Below are 18,397 nucleotides of genomic sequence, written 5' to 3'. Positions count from 1 at the left end.
CCTCCTTACAAAGCACCAGCAACATCAGACACTCCAGAGCTGCTACAGCATCTTAAGGATGGGGGCTGTTTTGAATACATCAAACCTTCTCTGGGTAAAACGATCTCCACATAGCATTATTTGTAACTGAGAAGGAGAGGTTAGAATAAATGAATTCTCATCACCATTGCAGATATTCATAAGCTGCCCACTGCCACAGTAATTGAGCGCAACAATTAAGCAGTAACAGCAGTTGTTTCTGAAGTATTTTGAACATCATAAAAATAGTTTAATGGTTAAAAGCCAGAGTGCTGGGAGCCATCACTGTGACAGCTCTGTAGATGAGAACTGCATCCCAGCAGCTAGATGCAGTAAATTTACACACAGTAAATCTGAATCACTTTGGAAAAATAGTTAGGTAAAACAGAACATTTTCATACCTTTTCGTTTCTGGTTTGCTGTTGATTGGACAGTGTGTCTGATCATTTTGTGCAGCAGAGTGACAAATAACTGAAAAAATTATTTCCTTGAAATGGTTTGGAAATATAGTTCTTCTTGCCATATATTTCATCTGGGAGGCAATTTTTTCCTGCCCTTCTCCACATCAGCCTGGCATTTCTGTTAGAAAGAAGTGGTAATACAGAGAGACATCGGCATCATTCAGTGAATGAAAATACTGAAACAGTAAACAGTTTCTAAAAATAAAAGTATAGTGAATATGTCTTTAGGTCTCTAAGGCATTATACGGTGACTAATCAGAGCAGTCTTCCTACGAAAAAGGGACAGAAGCAATAGAGATGGAATCAAATTTAATAGTACAAAACGCGAGGTCGTGCCCCGAGGGAGTAATAATGAGAATTTCTGCTACCAGCTGGGAGCTCATCAGTTGGAAGTGACAGAGGAGGAGAAAGACCTGAGCACACCAGCTGATCAAACGTCTGTAAGCTGGCAATAGCATCTAGATGTGAGAAAGACAAATGCAAACCCAAGACATGTCAGATGAGGGATTTCTAATAGAACTAGCAAGATTTTAATGCCATCACAAGAAGTACAGAATATTGTATGTCCATATAAAAGATGAATTAATTTAAAATTGCCTTTTTTTTTTTTTTTGGTGCCTTTCTCTCTTAGCATGACTGGGGAAGAGAGAGTTTTCTTCTACAAGAAGAGACTAAATGAGCTTGGTTTCTTGAGTCTAGCAAAATGCAGTCTGGGAAGAGATATATTTGTTGCTTACAAATACCCTGGAGGGAAGTACCAGGAAGAGAGAAGAGCTGTTTGAGTGAAAGGGCAATGCTGGCACAAGAACAAGTGCCTATACATTTGCCAGGAATGCATTTCAGCTGGAAATTAGAAGAAGGACCTGACTGTCCGAGAAGTGCATTTCTGGGACTGACTTCCAAGAGATTTTATTGGGACAAAAATCCCAACTTGTTTTAACACAGGAGTTGAGGCAGTTCTTTACCACAGCTACCCTAAACAGCAGGGGATTGGACAATATGGTACAGAAGGTCCCTTTTGGTTCTATTTTCCACTGTCCTCATGTGCCCACCTTGTTCAACAACCTAGGCCTGGTACTGTCCCCTGAAGAGTATTGGACCCATTTTGTTGAAGAAATTGGTGAGGACAATCCCAAGCCTGTTTCTAATGGATGGGTGCCACGTGAGGCAGACCATCCACCACATCTGTGGGAGGTGGGCCAAAAGCTCTAAACTGCCTGTTGCACTGAGATCAGCTCTGCTCCTGCCCGGGGAGGAGGGGGAGCACACATTATCCAGCTGTCACTGTCAATGCACAGAAAGACTTTGTGCCTGCAGTGCTAGGTGCTGCACAAGCACATCATAAATGATTCCCTGTGTTAAAGAGATAGAAATGAAACTTGGAACAAAGGCTGGAAAACTGATTTGCAAGTGCCAGGTAGATGATGAGCAGAATCTCAGGGCAGCTCTCTTGCTAACTGCCCAGCACTTCATGCATCACTCACTCTTGTAAGGTCATCTGAAACCTGAAGAAGCCCAACCCAGAAGCAAAAATTAGGATGAGCAGGTATGGAGGACAATCAGGCAGTAGGGGCTGGGTGAGGTTAGGCATATGGCATTGAAATCCTTACTTGAGGCAACTTAAATGGAACCACTGGTATAACTGACAGCTGGGAACCTCAGCCTTGGCCTGGTGGAGGTTTGTTAGATGGCTCTTAAGATTAGTAAGGTGGCTCTGACCACCCCTGAGGTATAAGGAAGTTTGATCCTTGGCAGATGGTCTGGATGCAAAGCATTAGATAAGGACACCTTTTAAGTACATTTCTTTGCTTTCAGACATAGTAAAGCAGAACTGACCTTTGTTTTCTTTAACCTTCTTCTCCCTGGCATAATCATGTCCATCAGGTTGCAGTGCCGTTAGGGTGGTTGTTCTCTTCATGTAGCACTGTAACTTTATGCAGCAATTTGTCCTTGTAGATAAAACATCTCTGCTGTCCCAGGCGGCCTGCAAGCTAAAACAGGGATGGCATGCAAATTCAACTGAACTTCAGGAGTTCAAGCATGGAAGAGTCTGGAGGAGAAGGAAGAAGGGGGAGTACTTTAGGAGGAAAGTTTTGCAGAGGACTCACAAGGAAGAGGGATAATGCACACACAGATGAGAGGAGCGAAGGCTGTGCAGGAGCAGGAAATGCAGCACAAGAGTGTGAGAGTGGGAGCAAGGGATGCAAGGAGGGATGTGGAGAAATGCAGAGGTAGGAGGTTGGAGGAGAAAGTTAGAGAGCTAACAACACTGTGTGTGCACTGCAGGGCTCTGAAATGAGAAGGAATCCAAGGGCACTGTAGATAACACAGTGTAGCTGCTACATCCCACACCAGAACCTCCCCTTCATTGCTGGGCAAACGATCATATGTACACACAGACCTACAAAGCATTTGGAGATGCTTCGAGGTGAAAGGCACCTATAAAAGGACTTATTATTGTTGGCATTAAGTATCTGTGGAAGTTTTCACTTGGAAATGCACTTGAATTTTATCTCTTTGAATCACAGTTGTTATTCAACTGCAAATCTGCACAGGAGTTTCTTAAGTGCGTATCTTTGTATTTAATTTGGCCAGTTGGTTTGAGTTTGCAGCAGCAGAGTCCCTCCCGGGTCTTTGAACAGTACATACATAAAGACCTTACTCTCAGCACAGCAACTGAATGTATATGTTTAGTTCAGTTTTATATTTTGAGCACTGAGTAAACACTCAACAAATGCTGTCTTCAAAAACTGGCTGCATACCCACACCAGTCAAACTTTCCATGGAGTCAAAACCTCAGAAATCCCTTACAAAGAAGAAAACATTGGCCTGGTCTCCTATGAGGAGAGGCTGAGGGAGCTAGGATTGTTTAGCCTGGAGAAGAGGAAGCTCAGGGGAGACCTCATCACTCTCTATAACCTGACAGGAGCTTGTAGCCAGGTGGGGGTCAGTCTCTTCTCCCAGGCAACCAACAGTAGGACCAGACAGCATGGTCTTAAGCTATGCCAGGGGAGGTTTAGGTTGGATATTGGGAAGAAATTTTTTACAGAGAGAGTGATCAGACATTAGAATGGGCTGCCCAGGGAGGTGGTGGATTCACTGTCCCTGGAGGTGTTTGAGACTGGATGTGGCATCAGTGCCATGGTCTGGTAACCACAGTGGGGTTGGATCAAGGGTTGGACTTGATGATCTTGGAGGTCTTTTCCTACCTGGCTGATTCTATGATTCATTTAAGGAGAGGAGGGAAGAAAGAAAGTGCATTCATCAAGTTTTGTCTAGGCTAATGATACTGGCCTGAAATTCAACGTTCTACTTTTGTCAGATTTTATACCCTTGCTAACCAGATACATCTTACTCCAAAGCCCTACAGAGAAGCAAACTTGGAATTCTAAAAGAAATTATTCTCTTACTCCATCTTTTCAGGTACAAAGGCATTCTCCTGCTCTGAGCTCTCAGTGCCTCTGAGGAACCAGAGACTCTGGGGAACCCAGTCTGTGAAACAAAGAGGGATGGGGCAGCCCTTCTTCTCCACAAGGCCTCGGGTATTGCAAAGCAGCTCTCTTCCTCCTTCTCCTCCCATGAGAAGGGAATTCATCAGAAAAGCTGTGCCACCCTTCAGCAGGACAGGTGATGAAGAGAGAGAGGCAGGCAGAGCGTGCTGAGGGAAGCACGTCCAGGACATGGATGCAGGAGCAGAGTGGGAGCCATAGGACAGCAGTGCAAACAGGTATCCACTTCGCTTCTTCCACCTAATGAGCTCAAAAATCCCTTAAGTACCCAGGGACAGCCTGGTGAGCTCAGCAGGAGTTTTTGCTGCCCCGCCTCTCTCCTGCTCTTGTGAGTCCAGGCTGGTTGGGAGACAAAGTTACCTTTGGGCTGGGGATAGGAGGAGGGGACTGCACCAATGCCTTGGTGTTGACGCTCTTCACTGGAGGGTCCATTGTGCCCTTGGAGAAGCCCCAGCTCTGCATGGAAGGCAAGTGTTTGCTGTAAAGGGGCTGTGTCAGGGCACAGAGCAGGGCTCCGTTTCCAGGCAGGCTATATTTGAATGATGCAGCGCAGAGCAGATGTCCAAGAGACAGCCAAGAGGTGGGACCCAGGCAAGGCACAGAGAATGAGTCACCCACAGCTGAAGCCAAGCAGGGGCTGAACATTGAAACAAATCGTGTAAGGGTAGAACAGGGCCAGAACTGAGTGGGAGAGACAAGTCTGCCTAGCAGGGAAAGAACCAGAGAGAGAAGGAGGCTGAACAAAACCAGGAAACTGCAGAAGAGCAGGATGTAACAATGACCAGCCTTCACCAGACTGGTGGGCATCCAGCTTGGTACACTGTCTGCAGCAGCGTCCAGGAGCAGATGTCTGAGGAAAAAGTGCAGAAAGGCCAGACCAGGCATAAAGTGTGACTTTCCTCAGAGGACCTTCCCAGCCTCTGGCACTCCTTGAGCCTGGGGCTGCGCCTGCAAATTTCATAGCCTTCAGGGACCTTTTCTCCTCTGAACTCAATTGCTTTGCAAACCCCTCTGTGCTTTTGGCCTCCATCCGAACTGGCAGGAATGAACTCCATAGACTTGAGGGCGCACAGGGGAAAGCACAGGAGAGAGAGGGATGGAGGAAAACTGCTGGGAAGTGAGGGAGGATGGAGAAGATCCTTCTGGGAAAGGGCTCATTGCATCAGGCAGTCCAGCCATCTGCATAACCCTCCTAAAACGGCGAATCGAGGTCACATCACTGTGGTGCACTCCTAAGCTCTCATGTCAGCCCCTTGGAGGGTCCAAGACATCAGCAGCGCATTTGAGTAGACTGCCCCAAGCGTAATACTGTCAAAAGGGAAACTGTTACTGAGGAAGAAAATGCCAAAACCAATGACTTTCAGCACCAAGAAGTTTGTTTCTCATCCTGAGGAGCCTGCAGTCCCCACAAGGCCAGTTCCTCTCCAGGACACGAGCTCCAGGCGTTTGGACACCCTGCACTGGAGCTCCTTTCTGTTCACCTCTGTGCTAATCTGTGTTGGAGAGACATGAGCTTGCTCTGGGCACAGCAAGAAGAGAGGACAAAGGCTTTTTTCCCTCAAATGGTAGAGCACTTCTTTTTTCCTCCAGGAAAGGGGCAGCAAACGAAGGTATTCTGCAGTTTGAAAGAGAGGAGGGGGCAGGATTTGAGTTACAAAAGAAACCGGCACATTTCAGCAAGGGAAGCTGCAAGGTACAAGGCCACTGTGTAAAAGAAAAAAAAAAAAAAAAAAAAAGGCATTCAAAGCCTTTCCAGCATCCATCAAAGCGATAACGTTATTGCATGGTACGTTTATAGTTCCCTTGCAGCTGCGGCAGCAGCTTTTCAGTGGGGCTGGGCTTAAAATGATACCAGAGCCAGTTCTCTGCTGCTCCAGCACCAGCAGACAGACCTTTTTCCCCCTCCCCACGCACAGACATTTCCCAGCCTCTAGCAGTGACTCCAAAATTCATTTCACCCTTTAATTGGATTTCATGGAGGAGAGTGAGGCACAGAGCGGGACTGGCCAGGGCTGGAGGGGTCCCTGGTGCCTGCCAGGACAGCCACAGCACAGAGGAGGAGGAAGAGGTTTGGGACAGGGTTGCTGTGGCAGGGTGCTGCCTCGTGCACCCACCAACCTACCCACACACAGTCCATGGGCTTGGTGCTCCCCTGGCCAAGAGAGCAGCAAATGCCCTGTTTCTGGTGTCAATTTTCAGCAAGGGCAAGTCACTTCCATTTCATCGCACTCAAAAACGTCTGGGCTTAACTAGGTCACATTTCCTAACCGTATCAGAGGCAAGGACTTGTCTTGCTTGAGTGATTTAACTAACCACCCTAGAAGAATTTTACGAAGCAGTGCCATGAGTGTCTGTGATGAGAGATGACTCCCCCTGCCTTGCTCTGGAGGAGTGAAAAAGATCTGCCCAAATGCTGTTTACAGTCCCACTGCTTTAAGATCCTAGGTGAGAACCTTTCCAGCAGTACAAATATATGAATCTCCAAGACAATCTATTTCCAACTTGCATATTTTGTCCATTCATTGCCAAAGCACAATCTGTGTACGCTGTGTTTATCTTGAACCAAGGAATGAAAGTCATGGCGTAAGAGATGCTGCCACCCTGGTACAGGTAGAAGACTGATGATGACTTTGTGATTCACCTGCATGTACAGCCCTACCCTGAATTATGCTGGACCCTTGGCATGCACTGGCTCATCCCCCAGGCTGATGCTACACAGCTGAAAAGAACCCTTCCTTTTGCCCACATTAGCCATTTTGTCCATCAGTGTCAGTGGATGTCTCTTTGATTGTGGCTCATTTAGGGAGATAAAATGATTTGTCTTTGTTTTTCAAACACCTCACCTCAAACCTCCTGATACAGGTGGGAGCAAGACAGTCACTATTTTCAGTGTCTCTGCATCTCTCATTTTCTTTGCTCCTTTTTGCCCCACGTTCTTCCTCTACATTACTCGTGCATCAAGAGGATGTCTCCACCCCGTAATTCACCTGCTCTGCTTAGATGGCAGAGAGGTGGTATTTCCAGCACGGTGGTGCTTTGTTTTTTTTTTTATCCTGTTCTTTACATAGCTAGCCATTTTGTTCCCTTTGGAGACGGCTGCTGCAGTCTGAGCAGATGTTCCCAGTGAACTGTGTGTGGCGACACCCAGCCTCCCCCCGCAACTGCGGTCAACTGAGGACCCAGCGAGGCGGCGGTGGCACGGACACAGCCTTCTCCACCATGTTTGTCAACAGCCAGGTTCACCTGCCCCTCACCTTGGGTAAGTCCCACTGCGTGCCTGCATGCTCTTTTCTATCCTAAATTATTTCATGCTATCTGCAAAACTTGCTGCTTCACTGCTTCCCCCACTTTTCCAAGTCATTAATAAATATTAAGCACCAGCAGTGTGCTCACAGCTCACTGCCCAGCCTGTTCCCTCCAGACCTGGAGGGAGAGAGCATCCGGTGCCTCCCTTGGCACCAGTGAGACTTCCAGCATCACCTCCCTTCCATCCCCACATCCCCACCTGGCTGCAAGGGGATCCAGCCCTCACACTGCAGTTTTGGTGGGCTGGAGGGGGGTTTTGGTCCCTGGTCAGCCAGCGTTTCTAAAAGCAGAGCACAGGTTGCCTGATCTCAGCTGACTTGCTCGGCTCCTCCACATTGCAAGGCACTCAATAATTCACAATGCTAAATGGCCCCTTTGGTTCAGGCTGAGCTTCCCATCCCATGGGACACCAAACATGGCACTGCCAGCTCCTGTTATCTGTGCTGTCCTCCAGCCAGATCAGGAATGCAGCACGTGGCAGAGGCACCCAGACCGAGCTTCCAAGGGTCTCAGAGAAGAGACCCAGCCCTCTGAGGATGCTCTACCCCTTCCTATGGGGGGAGGAGGATGCAGAGAGTTATGGAGGGAAGCAGTCTAGTGGTCCAAAAGTAATGGCTCCAGCAGGGATTTCTGTGCTGACTTCTTTGGCAGAAAAAGAAGCAACCTACCCTGGCTCTTGCGGGGCACTTTCCCTCCCCGCGTGCAAACAGATGAAGAGCAGGTTGGGTTTGTTTCTTTCACCCGCTGTTCCCCTCCAGTTTCACCCCTGTTACTGATTGTCCCACCTTGTTACCCTCAGAAATTGTTGTGTTGGGTTTGAGCCCCTTCCCCCCTTTGCCTGGGGGGCCTGGGTGATGGCCACATGTACAGAGCCTCTTTCTGTGGGGAAGTGGCATCTGACAGCCCATGGGATGCCTGGAGGCTTATAATGCCAATAGAGGTGCTGGCACACCAGCACTTGGCTGGCACAGAGAAAGATGGGGCTTTGGGGGTGCTTTGCCCGTGCAGGGGACAGAGGAGGCAGCCTTGGGGAGATGGGCAGGATGAGAGCAAGGCTCTTGGGTACAGCCTCAGCACAGCAGCACACCATGGCTCAGACAAGTTGCTTGCGCCCCACGGCAGCCTCCACATCCACCCTGGCTAGAAATCCTACCTTCCATCTCAGAGAACATACTCATCCCCTTCTGCATTCATTTCTAGAGTTTTCCCTAGTTTGTGAGGAAGGGAAGGCTTTTGTCTTTAAAGAAAAACAGAAGAAAAACAGGAATTTTGTTCTGCAGGTCTCTGAAGCACTGCTGTCTACCAGAAGTAGCTGTTGACATCATGTCTGTTTGCCCAAGGAGCAGAATATCCCACATGCTTTACCATCTACCAGAGCTTTGGCTTTTGTATCTCTTTTCCACCTCATGTCCTACCTTTCACTACGTGAAGGGAGCCTACAAGAAAGATGGAGAGGGACATTTTACAAGAACATGTAGTGACAGGACAAGGGGGAAGGGATTCAAACTAGGAGAGAGTAGGTTTAGATCAGATATTAGGAGGAAGTTCTTTGCTGTGAGGATGTTGAGGCACTGTAACAGGTCATGCAGAGAAGTTGTGGATTCCTCATTCCTGGAGGTGTTCAAGGTAAGGCTGGATGGGGCTCTGAGAAACCTGGTCTAGTGAAAAGTGTCCCTGCCCATAGTAGGGGGTTTGAAACTGGGGGATCTTTAAGGTCCCTTCCAACCCAAAACATTCTTTGATTTCATGATTTTCCATGAGTCTAGGAGAAAGACCACTAGCAGGTGTAGGGCTCCTAAAGCCCCAGGGAAGGGCATCTTCTCTAGATGTCCTGCCAGCCAGTTCAGCAGCACACTCTTTGCCTTTAACAAGCACCAAGGAGCTGCAGCACAGGATCTTCTGCCCCACTCCAAGCTTTGCAGGGGTTCAGGCCAGGGCTCTGTATGCATTTTGCACAGCCCACAATACATTTAACCAGACTTGTCACTTGTGCAGGGAAATTAGCCACTCATGCAGACTGCAGCCTTGTTCAGCTGCTCACTTTGAGAGCTTAGCCACACAAAAAAGTACTGTGCACGCATAGTACATGACTTTAAAGCAATCAAAATGTGCTCAAAAGAAAGTCAACTTTGCAGGCACAAGCTGAGAGCGCTCTTCATAGCAGAGGCTACTGCTCTGCCTAAAATCAGCCTTTCCTTCTCCTGGGTTTTGGCCAAAAAGCTGCTAAGAACATCACTACTTCTTCCTAATTAGTCGAACTGCATTTCTTCCCATTTTCCAGAGAAAGCCACCTTTCTGCACGGACCCAGGCTGGAATACTGACTGTTGTTTGAAAGATGAACATTTTGAGCAACTGGGGAACAGGGAACTTGAGAGAAGACAAATGCCCTGGTTGCTCCTCAGCACCCTCCTGCTGCCACATCCTCACAGCCTGCCTGTCCTGCAGCGGGGCACGTTTCTCTCTCCTTGGAAGAACTTTGGATGCAAGCAATGGTAAAGCCTGTTTTCCTAAATACAGAAGGGAAACAAAGGAGAGATTTCCCAGTCCCTCTTTCAGGCTCGTTTCTCCTAAAACTCTCTAATGCAGTGCTACAAGCCCTTCATTGATGTTTGCTTACATCCTCCTTTATCTGCTTCTGTGACATTTTTGTGGCTTTTCTGCACAAAATGATACAGCTCCCTCCCTTACTCTGTGCTGGCCTCCTGTGCTTACACACAGTTACTCTCTTCTCTGCTCACACCTCTCCTGACCCACCGTTTGTACTGCTTGCAATTTGGATAGCAGCTCCTATCATTTCAGCTATATATCTCATAAAGGGAATGTGTTCAGGGGTTTTTATATGTGTCTTGAAAGAGAGTAGCTTTTAACAACAGCTCTTGCTGACCTCCCTGCTGCATCCAATTCATTTTCAAATAACTCAACTAGCAGGACTAAAATCTATATAAAATAATGCATGCTACACATTCCTGAACAGTTTTGCCTAAGGTTTTCTGTTGCTTTGAGGTTTTTTCTCAGGTAGGGTCAGGAATGGAGCTGCTGAGAGGGGGTTTATAGATACTGTATTATTTGCATTGTAACTACAAATCAAACAGGAAAGAAAGAGAATGAAAACTTTTTTTTTTTCCCTAAATCAGTTTGTAGTGAAAAGGCATTCATTATTCAGGATAATCTCCTTCTATTAGATATCACCATCTAACTTTTCCTAGGCACATTCCTCCCCATTTGATTAATGTTCATCAGATTACTACAAATCTGATCACAGGTTTCATAACACTCCTTGAAGAAAGTCATGCTCCCACCCCATGATCCCCTCTTTTCTCCTGGTGACAAGCTGATGCTGCACCTGAATACAATTGGTAACAGATTTAATGGCACCAGAATCTTCACAGTCTGCAAAGCTATTCATATTACAAAAAAAGAAAGAAAGGAAAAAAATCAAAAAGGGTGACCAATCAAGTCTTCAGGCAGCCAAAAGATTTCATTTCGGTATTGTCAAAATGAAGCATTTAGAACAATTTTTCATTTCTTTCTAAGCCGAAAGGTCTTAAATCCTCATAGATGGAATAAAGAAAATGAAATACATGGCTTTTCCTCTTTGCTTTCCCATGTTTTAAGTTAGTTCATGTTTTCTTAATTTATTGTCCTGACAGGGTGTTGCCAGGAATTGCCAGTTGCTGCATACTGCCGAGTTTCCAGAGCAGAGGAATGAGTTACTCACAGCCTCCCTACCTGTGGGCTCTGCTGCAGTCCACACTGCCCCATCCACGCAGCCTCCCAGCTTTCTAGCAGTGTTTCTGCCCCAAAAGGGCCATTCTTACTTTTCCACAGGTGCTCTCTGCGTTGCCAAGATCCGGCATTTGTGCAGGGCAGCCCTTTAACCAGTGCTGTGCTGCACAAGAAAACCGTTTCCTGGGTGCGGGTATGAGCAACACAGGCTTCTCTCCTGCACTTTACCAACAGCTTGTTCCCACTAGAATGCTATTCTAGCCTCTGGCCTTTCCTCCAGAAACAGCGAGCAGTTTGTCAGTACAGAGCTGGCTCCGAGATGCCTGAGACACACGGCACTGTCGGTGCTTCCCACAGACCCACCCTCCCTTGCCCACTGCAGCAGAGTCCTCCTCTGCCTCTCCATAGCCCATAATCACCAAGCACTATTGCCAGCATCTGAATTGCAAGTTTACGATCCACCTAAATTGCTGTGCGCTCCCCACAGATCTCATTCAGCATTTCCACCGTCACCCTCTCACTGGGTATCTGTTTCAGATTAATTGCCAAAGATGGGGCAGCCTGCATTTGTCTGCATTGTTTCCTGCCCAAGCTGCTAACCTCAATACCATTTTTTGAAAAGGAGTGCATTGGCAGACCATCAGAAAGGAAAACTCCCTGACGGTGCAATTATAGTTTAATGTGTAATAGCCATCTGAGAGACGCTGGGAAAGCCCAGGCATTTTGGGTGTGTGAAATGAAACTTGCTGCTACACATGGAAAAAAATGAAAAACCCACCAGAGGGGACTTTGCAACAGCCAGAGGTGAACAGATTCTGTGTGAACCAGTAGCTCATGTCCATCTCCATCATTGATGCCACGGGCAGGGAAGGCTCACAGAGAGAAATGTAGGCCAGTGCAGGAGAGGTGGGGACACCTGTGGTAGGGGGAGCCCTTCGTCTTGGCAATGGGCTGAGTGAGAAAATAACACCAACTTGCCCTGATCTTCGGTTCAGTGACATTGATGGAGGGATTAATTCAAACTGATTGACCACAACTTTAGACTTCACGTTGCTGTCACATATGATTAAAGCTGATCAAATTGCTCACTGCAGATAAATCCCCCGACAAGCGCAGCCCCGTTATCTGTCCCCGAATTATCAGCCGGTAGCCTGTCTACTTATGAGCGGGCTTGCTGTTCGAGCGGCTGTGACAAGCAGTTTGTGTGGAGGCATTTTAACATATGGCTTAGTTGGGACCCTTTTGCTGAAAATATCCTACTCCTCACTCAGGATTTATATTATGCCACTGGTCATGTAAGTCATCCTGTGTCGCTTCCAGTTAGGCACCATGCTTCGTGCACCGGAGAAGCATCCTCTCCTCATCGCGAATTATTTGCAATCAGACTGAATTGTTCCATGAGCCTATTACACAACTGATAGGGCTCTTCAACGTGGCTTTGAGAATAACATCAGCCTGAGCGTCCTGTTATATTTATTCACATTACTCTAAAGGATAGCTTGCTTTCGTGAACATCTTTTTTTTCCAACAGAGTGTTTGGGAATAAAATGGGTCACAATTGCTAAGGAACACAGGCTGCATGTTTTATTCACAAGCACATTTTGTGAACATTTATTGCTACATACACCCAGCTCTAGTGAAGATGGACATCCCTAGTTTTCCTTCTCATTTGTTTCTTATTTTTGTCTCAGTGTATTATCTGCAATATATTGACATTTTCAGCTGCCAGCTGGAGAAAAAAAGAAAAAACGAGTTTCTGGGAAACTATGCAAAAGAACAAGTTTTTTCCCTCCTAAACCTTTTCCATAAATTCAATTATATCACTCTCATCCACAACAGTCTAATGACCATTTACAGAGTCCATATCAGATGCAGCCACACAGTTTCTGCTGAGTGAAAATTTCTCTGGCAAACTGCCACTTCATTTACTGGTGAGTTGGTTTGCTCAGTGCATCTCAGCTTGAGAGATTTTCACCAGCTACCATGCAGGATTGCCAGGATGAATCCCTGGCCCAGTCACAGTACCCACCCCATCCTTGACTCTCAGGAGGGTACCAGGGACCCTCTTTTGTGCTATCAACCCTGGGAGCTCTCCCAGCCATTTGGCTTCCCTGAGCAGGTAGCAGCAGCTGGGGGTTTGTGGAAAATTTCTGTGCTGAGTTCTCACACTTCCAGGTTTCTGTCTTACCCAGCTCTCTTCTCTAAAGGCTGTTCTTTTCATCTTCCTCAGAAAGGTCAGTATGGAAAAGGAAAATTACTTTTTAAAAACAGCTCTAAGATAAAAATGAGTTGGCAAAATAAAAAGTCTCACATAAAAAAAAGAAAAAGAAAAAAAAAAAAGGAGGTGGAAGAGGGGGGAAAAAAAAGTCCCTTGTTTTCTACTTTATTACTCTGCCATCCAAACAGGCCACCCAGCATCTCCTTTCTACCAAGTGCAAGGGAAGAAGGCAGACTGGCAGTGCTCCCGACATTGAAAACACAACACACTCCTGCCACTCCTTCTGGATGAAGGTCTATGAGCATTATGGAAATCTTAATTTGTTAAGCAAGGCCCACAGCTCTTCTTTGAGGTACTGAATGATTATTGCCATTTTACAGGCAGGGGAACAAGAATGGAGCGAGTGAGGGTGTTTGTGCGAGATCCCAGATGTTCTCCATTACAAACCCTTGCACTTCCTGGCTGCAGCACGACCTGACTGAAGTGCTAAATAACATCCAGCATTTGTTCCTTTCATACGTCCACACCAACCAGTAGCAGGAAGCACAGTTGCAAACTCATGCAAACCTGGGAGGTCTGGGGAAGGGTTTGGGCTCACGAGCACATGTGCTCTGAGACCCAGAGAGCGGAAATGTTAACCTTCTGTGCGACAAGACACACCTCCTGCCAAGGGTAGGCGAGGGCATGACTGCTTCTAGCTAGCAGGAGTATTTGCTTTGCAAAGAAGCAGGTTTCTAAGCACCTTGCTTTACTCCCCTGGCTGCAGAAGGATGGGAGGAGAGGTGTGCAGGACACCGTCAGAAGAAGGGAGCAGCAGCAGCAGAAAGGCAAGACCACCATCCACGTGAAGCCACAAACAGCACTGGTGGCCTCCCCACAGCTTCCATGTGTGCTGTCTCGCACACTACATTCTCTACCACCCTTTCACCACAGGGTCCAAACAGCGTGTGAGCTTCCTTTACTACACTGACAGAATAGTTACTGCAGAGGTGAAAAGAGGCAAATATTTGCCTGACCAAAGCAAGGAGAGCACAGCCACAATGACAGGCACAGAGCACACTGTCCCAGACAGATATAGCAGTGAGTGATGAAGGTAGAAGAGTTATCCATGACAAAGTGAGGGATCACGCTTGGACCAGCACCACCACCCTTCTGGAGGGTGACATGCACATACAAGAGTCTGTACGTGGTCCTCCAACAAACCTGACCCCTGTTAAATTACCACAAAAGTCCCACTGAACCCCCCAATAAGCCAAGATTTATTTCCAAAGTTTCTCTACGCAGAAACATGACAATGCCTTACATTCTACCTGGTTCACTTGGAGGTATATTGGGGATTGGAGTAGATGGCTTCCAGAGGAGTCCCTTTCAGCCTAAATTAAGCTTTGATCCTGCAGTTCTCCAATTTTGAGGGAGATGTCTGAGCCAAAACAGCACTCAAGCGACAACACTGGTCTTCACCACATAATCGCTTTTATCCTCAGTGCATCTTTAAGGGAATTGTTCTTGGTTTCAGCTTGTAAAAACAACATCCCTGTGGAGACAGCTGCAGCTGTGTTAACATGGCTGGTCACCCAGAAGCTTCTAAAGGAAACCATTTCAACTCGCTTCACTAAGAGGATGCTTCCTCACCCTCTGCTCTGGGCCTCAGAGCCATGGCAGTGGTACGAAGGAGGGCTTTCAGTGTGTGAGCCAGATTACCTCACACATACACATGCAGAGCCCAACTGGATTTCATAAGGAGGCTAAAAAGCGATGGCCTCCCCATTAGCACCAACAAATCACCCTGCTTAACACAGGCGTTTCACAGTATCCGTAATCACATCCAGTCCAGACCCAGAGCACAGATTATGTTAGAAACAACCTTTTAAATCTGAATCACCTCAGGATGCAAGGGGTTGTACAGAAGAGATTTTCTCTCCTTGGGTAGCCTGAATGCTTTTCTGTTACACAGTGTCAGTCCAGAAGCAGAGGGAGGAGCTGTGCACTGGACAGCGTGTGCAGCTGCCCATTCGCTGGGTTTGTGCCTTTTGCAGTGCATGTAAAACTGCAGGTGACAGTAAGCTTGTGCAAAGACCCAGCTAATGCTTACAAACAGCAATATGCTGCACTATCAGCCTCCTGAGGCTATGGGGTTTTCAACATCCTTTCCCCAAGAACTGACATCTTTGGCTCTTTCAGCTCACCTTGGAGGTCACTCCTCAGAATGTGGCCAAGCACCATTCACCCACATCCAGCCCCAGCCACTCATCTCCTCAGCCACAGGACAAACAATGTGCTGCAGCCTTGGCTCGCCTTTCCCCTCCACATCATCTGGGCTAACCTCTTGCCTTCCCACGCAGAACAGCTGGCTCCATCCAAACTGACATGTTTCCTAAGGACCTTCTGGGGGCTGCACCAATTTTCCACTAACACTGCGTTTTGTTTATGCCCAGAGGTCTCCAGGTCAGGAGACTGCTGGGGGTGGGGAGCCACAGCCATTGCTTTACTGTACACATAGAAAGAACAGCAGAGCAAGACAAGCTAGAGATGCTCCCCCATCGTGGCAGCACCAGCTGCCATCCCCTGACAGAGCAGATGAGAGAGCTCACTGAGGAAAAGAACTGCTTACACAAAACCTGGCTCTGTTAGACATATATATAACTATTGTGACTCACCATAAGTTTGTGATGAAGAGATGAGAAGAGGGAAGCAAGTGGAAGCAGCACTGCTGTCACTGCTCTGAGGAGGCTGTCCTGAGGAGACCATGCAGGACGTGCAGTACATCTGCTGGACACTGCTTCCTACCTCATGCCTGTTTTGAACACAAAAGAATAACTAAGAAAGGGGAAAAAAAGCACAGAGCACATGCCCGATTTAGGACCCTAACCCCAGTGAGAGACTCAGCAGACTGAAACCAGTAGTGGAGGACTGGTATCAAGGGGGCTGCTGGCACAGCACTGCAGGGACAAGCTGTGTCTTTGAATGTATTTCACTCAAAGGTTTTTTTTCCCCGGTATGGGGAAAACTCATGGCAAAAATGTTGCTTAACACCCTCTGGGGCACTACAAATCCTGGCCATGCCTTCCCCAGAGGAGTCAGAGACATCCTCAAACTCAGTGCTCCCTTCCACACCACGTCACATCACACCACACCACACCACACCACACCACATCCCTTTCAGGTGAGTTGATATCCATTCATCCTGCTTCAGCACAGCATCCCATGACACATGGATACATTTAGGGTCAGTGAAGACAGAGAAGAGCACAAATGCTTTTGCTGCACATTGCCTGAGCATTAGGACAGGACAGCACCGGCATTCAGGTGTGCAAAGTCAAAAGCTGTTTTTCCACCAGGCAAACCACTTACCTCCTCACAGCCCTAGTCTCTCAGTCCGAGGTGATTCACTCTGAACAGCAGGAAGCTGTTACTTAAATGCAGAACACAGCTGGGGAAGCACCTGAAATCTGGCTGGGGCAGCACTTGAAATCTGGCTGGGGCTGAAGCCTTTGCCCCAGGGCTCAGGCCCTGCCCCTATGCAGAGGCTGACAGCTCTAGGCAGGAACAGCCCACTACTTGCAAAAGCCCCAGCAAGGCTGGTCCTCAAGAACCCCAGGCAAACCAGGCAGCAGTGAGGTTTAAAAAATCTCCCCAGGAATGTCTGAAATGCAGTGCTGAATGCTCAGCATGGGGGTGAGAGGAGACCCGCATGACCTCCCCTTCCCTGATGCTGCAGTGCAGCACAGCCTGGCCTTCTGCTCCCATTCCATCAGCTGGGACCCCCTACTGCAAGCTGTGCCCTCCCTAAAGCCTTAAACCTTTGCTGATGCCAGTAAAGAGCCACCCTGAGACCTTTGTCCTGACCACTCAAGCACCCACATCACTTGCTGCTATCATTTGTTGCACCCCAGTTTTCCACTGCTCCTTCAGCTCTGGCATAGGAGCAACCCAGCGCACCTGCCCAGCAACTGGGGCAGGAGCACCAGTCCAGTGCCTTGGCCCTACAGCACAGAGCATTCCACTGGAGGAAAATGTTTCATCAAAATGCTGCATTTTGTACCCTTAAAATGGGGTAGGGGGGCTCACTGAGGGAGCACACACAGAGCCCGGTTTAACAAGCCACACGTCGCCCCAGGAAAACGCCCCGGACTAATGTGATTTCGAGTGGCACATCTGCAGCACCTTGCAGCTCAGCTGACAGCCTGAACAAACAGGAGAGACAGGCATTAAGGAAAACAGAGTCAGAAACAAGTGGGGAAAGAAAGACCAGAGGAGCAGAGACAGCCTAACAACAAAGGCTTGTCTGTTCTGGAGAAAGGAAAGTAAGTGTGTGCATGTGTGCCTGTGCAAAGAAAACTAGTGTTTTTTTACTTGAAGTTGTATGGACTCTGTGGGAAAGGTGCCTGCATGCACACAGTCTGTAGTATGAATATATTACAGAACAGGCAGTGTCTTTGAGCTTAATCAGTGAAGATGTAGACATAAGTGTGAGTTATATGTGCGCTATCTGGGCACAGCTATAGAGCATGAAATGTTTATTGTGTCATGCACTGACTAAGAGAGGGGGTGCTCACTTGAGGAAGGGAGTTGCAGGGTAGTGATGCAATTAGGGCGTAAGTTTATTCAGCAAAGCCACACAGCAGAGCGTGTAAAAAGCATTTGTTGGTAGAGATTTCATGCTTGAATCTGCAAGAACCCATGAGAAGTGAGGAGGAAACAGCCCATGTTTGGGGGCTGGGGGTGAAAAGAGTCCAACTCTGCACACGAGAGAGAGGGACAGACCATGGCATGCTCACAGTCTCAGAAGGGAAGCAAGGCAGGGATGCTGCAGTGTGATTGCCTGTGTCAAAATTCACTCCAAACGAATGCCAGGAGCTTTTTAATCTGGCTGATATTGGTGTTGCAGTCAGCCACCCCTCAGTGCAGCTGGGCTCTGTAGGCTTTCTTAGGTCTGACACCTCTGATGGCTCAATGTTTTCAGCCTTCAGAAAACACAGATTTTCAGGGAGCAAGATTCAAGCATTAGCACAAAGAATGAGAGTCAGAGAATCATTTAGGTTGGAAAAGTCCTCTAAGCCCATCAAGTCCAACCCTTAACTCAGTGCTGCCAAGCCCACCACTAAACCGTGTCCCTAAGTGCCACATCTACACTACTTTTAAACACCAGGGATGATGA

The 18,397-nt window shown here is 47.6% G+C and overlaps 1 long non-coding RNA gene across 1 annotated transcript; it reads right to left on the bottom strand.

Annotated features, from left to right (window-relative positions):
* Nucleotides 1-423: 423 nt before the first annotated feature.
* LOC126649523 (uncharacterized) lies at nt 424-16,034 on the bottom strand. The gene is made up of 3 exons (XR_007631065.1): nt 15,897-16,034; nt 2,316-2,470; nt 424-597 (listed from the first exon to the last, which is right to left on the bottom strand). It is a non-coding gene; the product is annotated as an uncharacterized LOC126649523 (long non-coding RNA).
* Between the last annotated feature and the right edge of the window lie 2,363 nt (nt 16,035-18,397).

The sequence above is a fragment of the Myiozetetes cayanensis genome, unplaced genomic scaffold, assembly GCF_022539395.1.
Source record: "Myiozetetes cayanensis isolate MyiCay16 unplaced genomic scaffold, myiCay2020 scf5-8, whole genome shotgun sequence".
Taxonomy (NCBI): Eukaryota; Metazoa; Chordata; class Aves; order Passeriformes; family Tyrannidae; genus Myiozetetes; species Myiozetetes cayanensis.
This window is presented reverse-complemented; position numbering and strand designations above follow the sequence as displayed.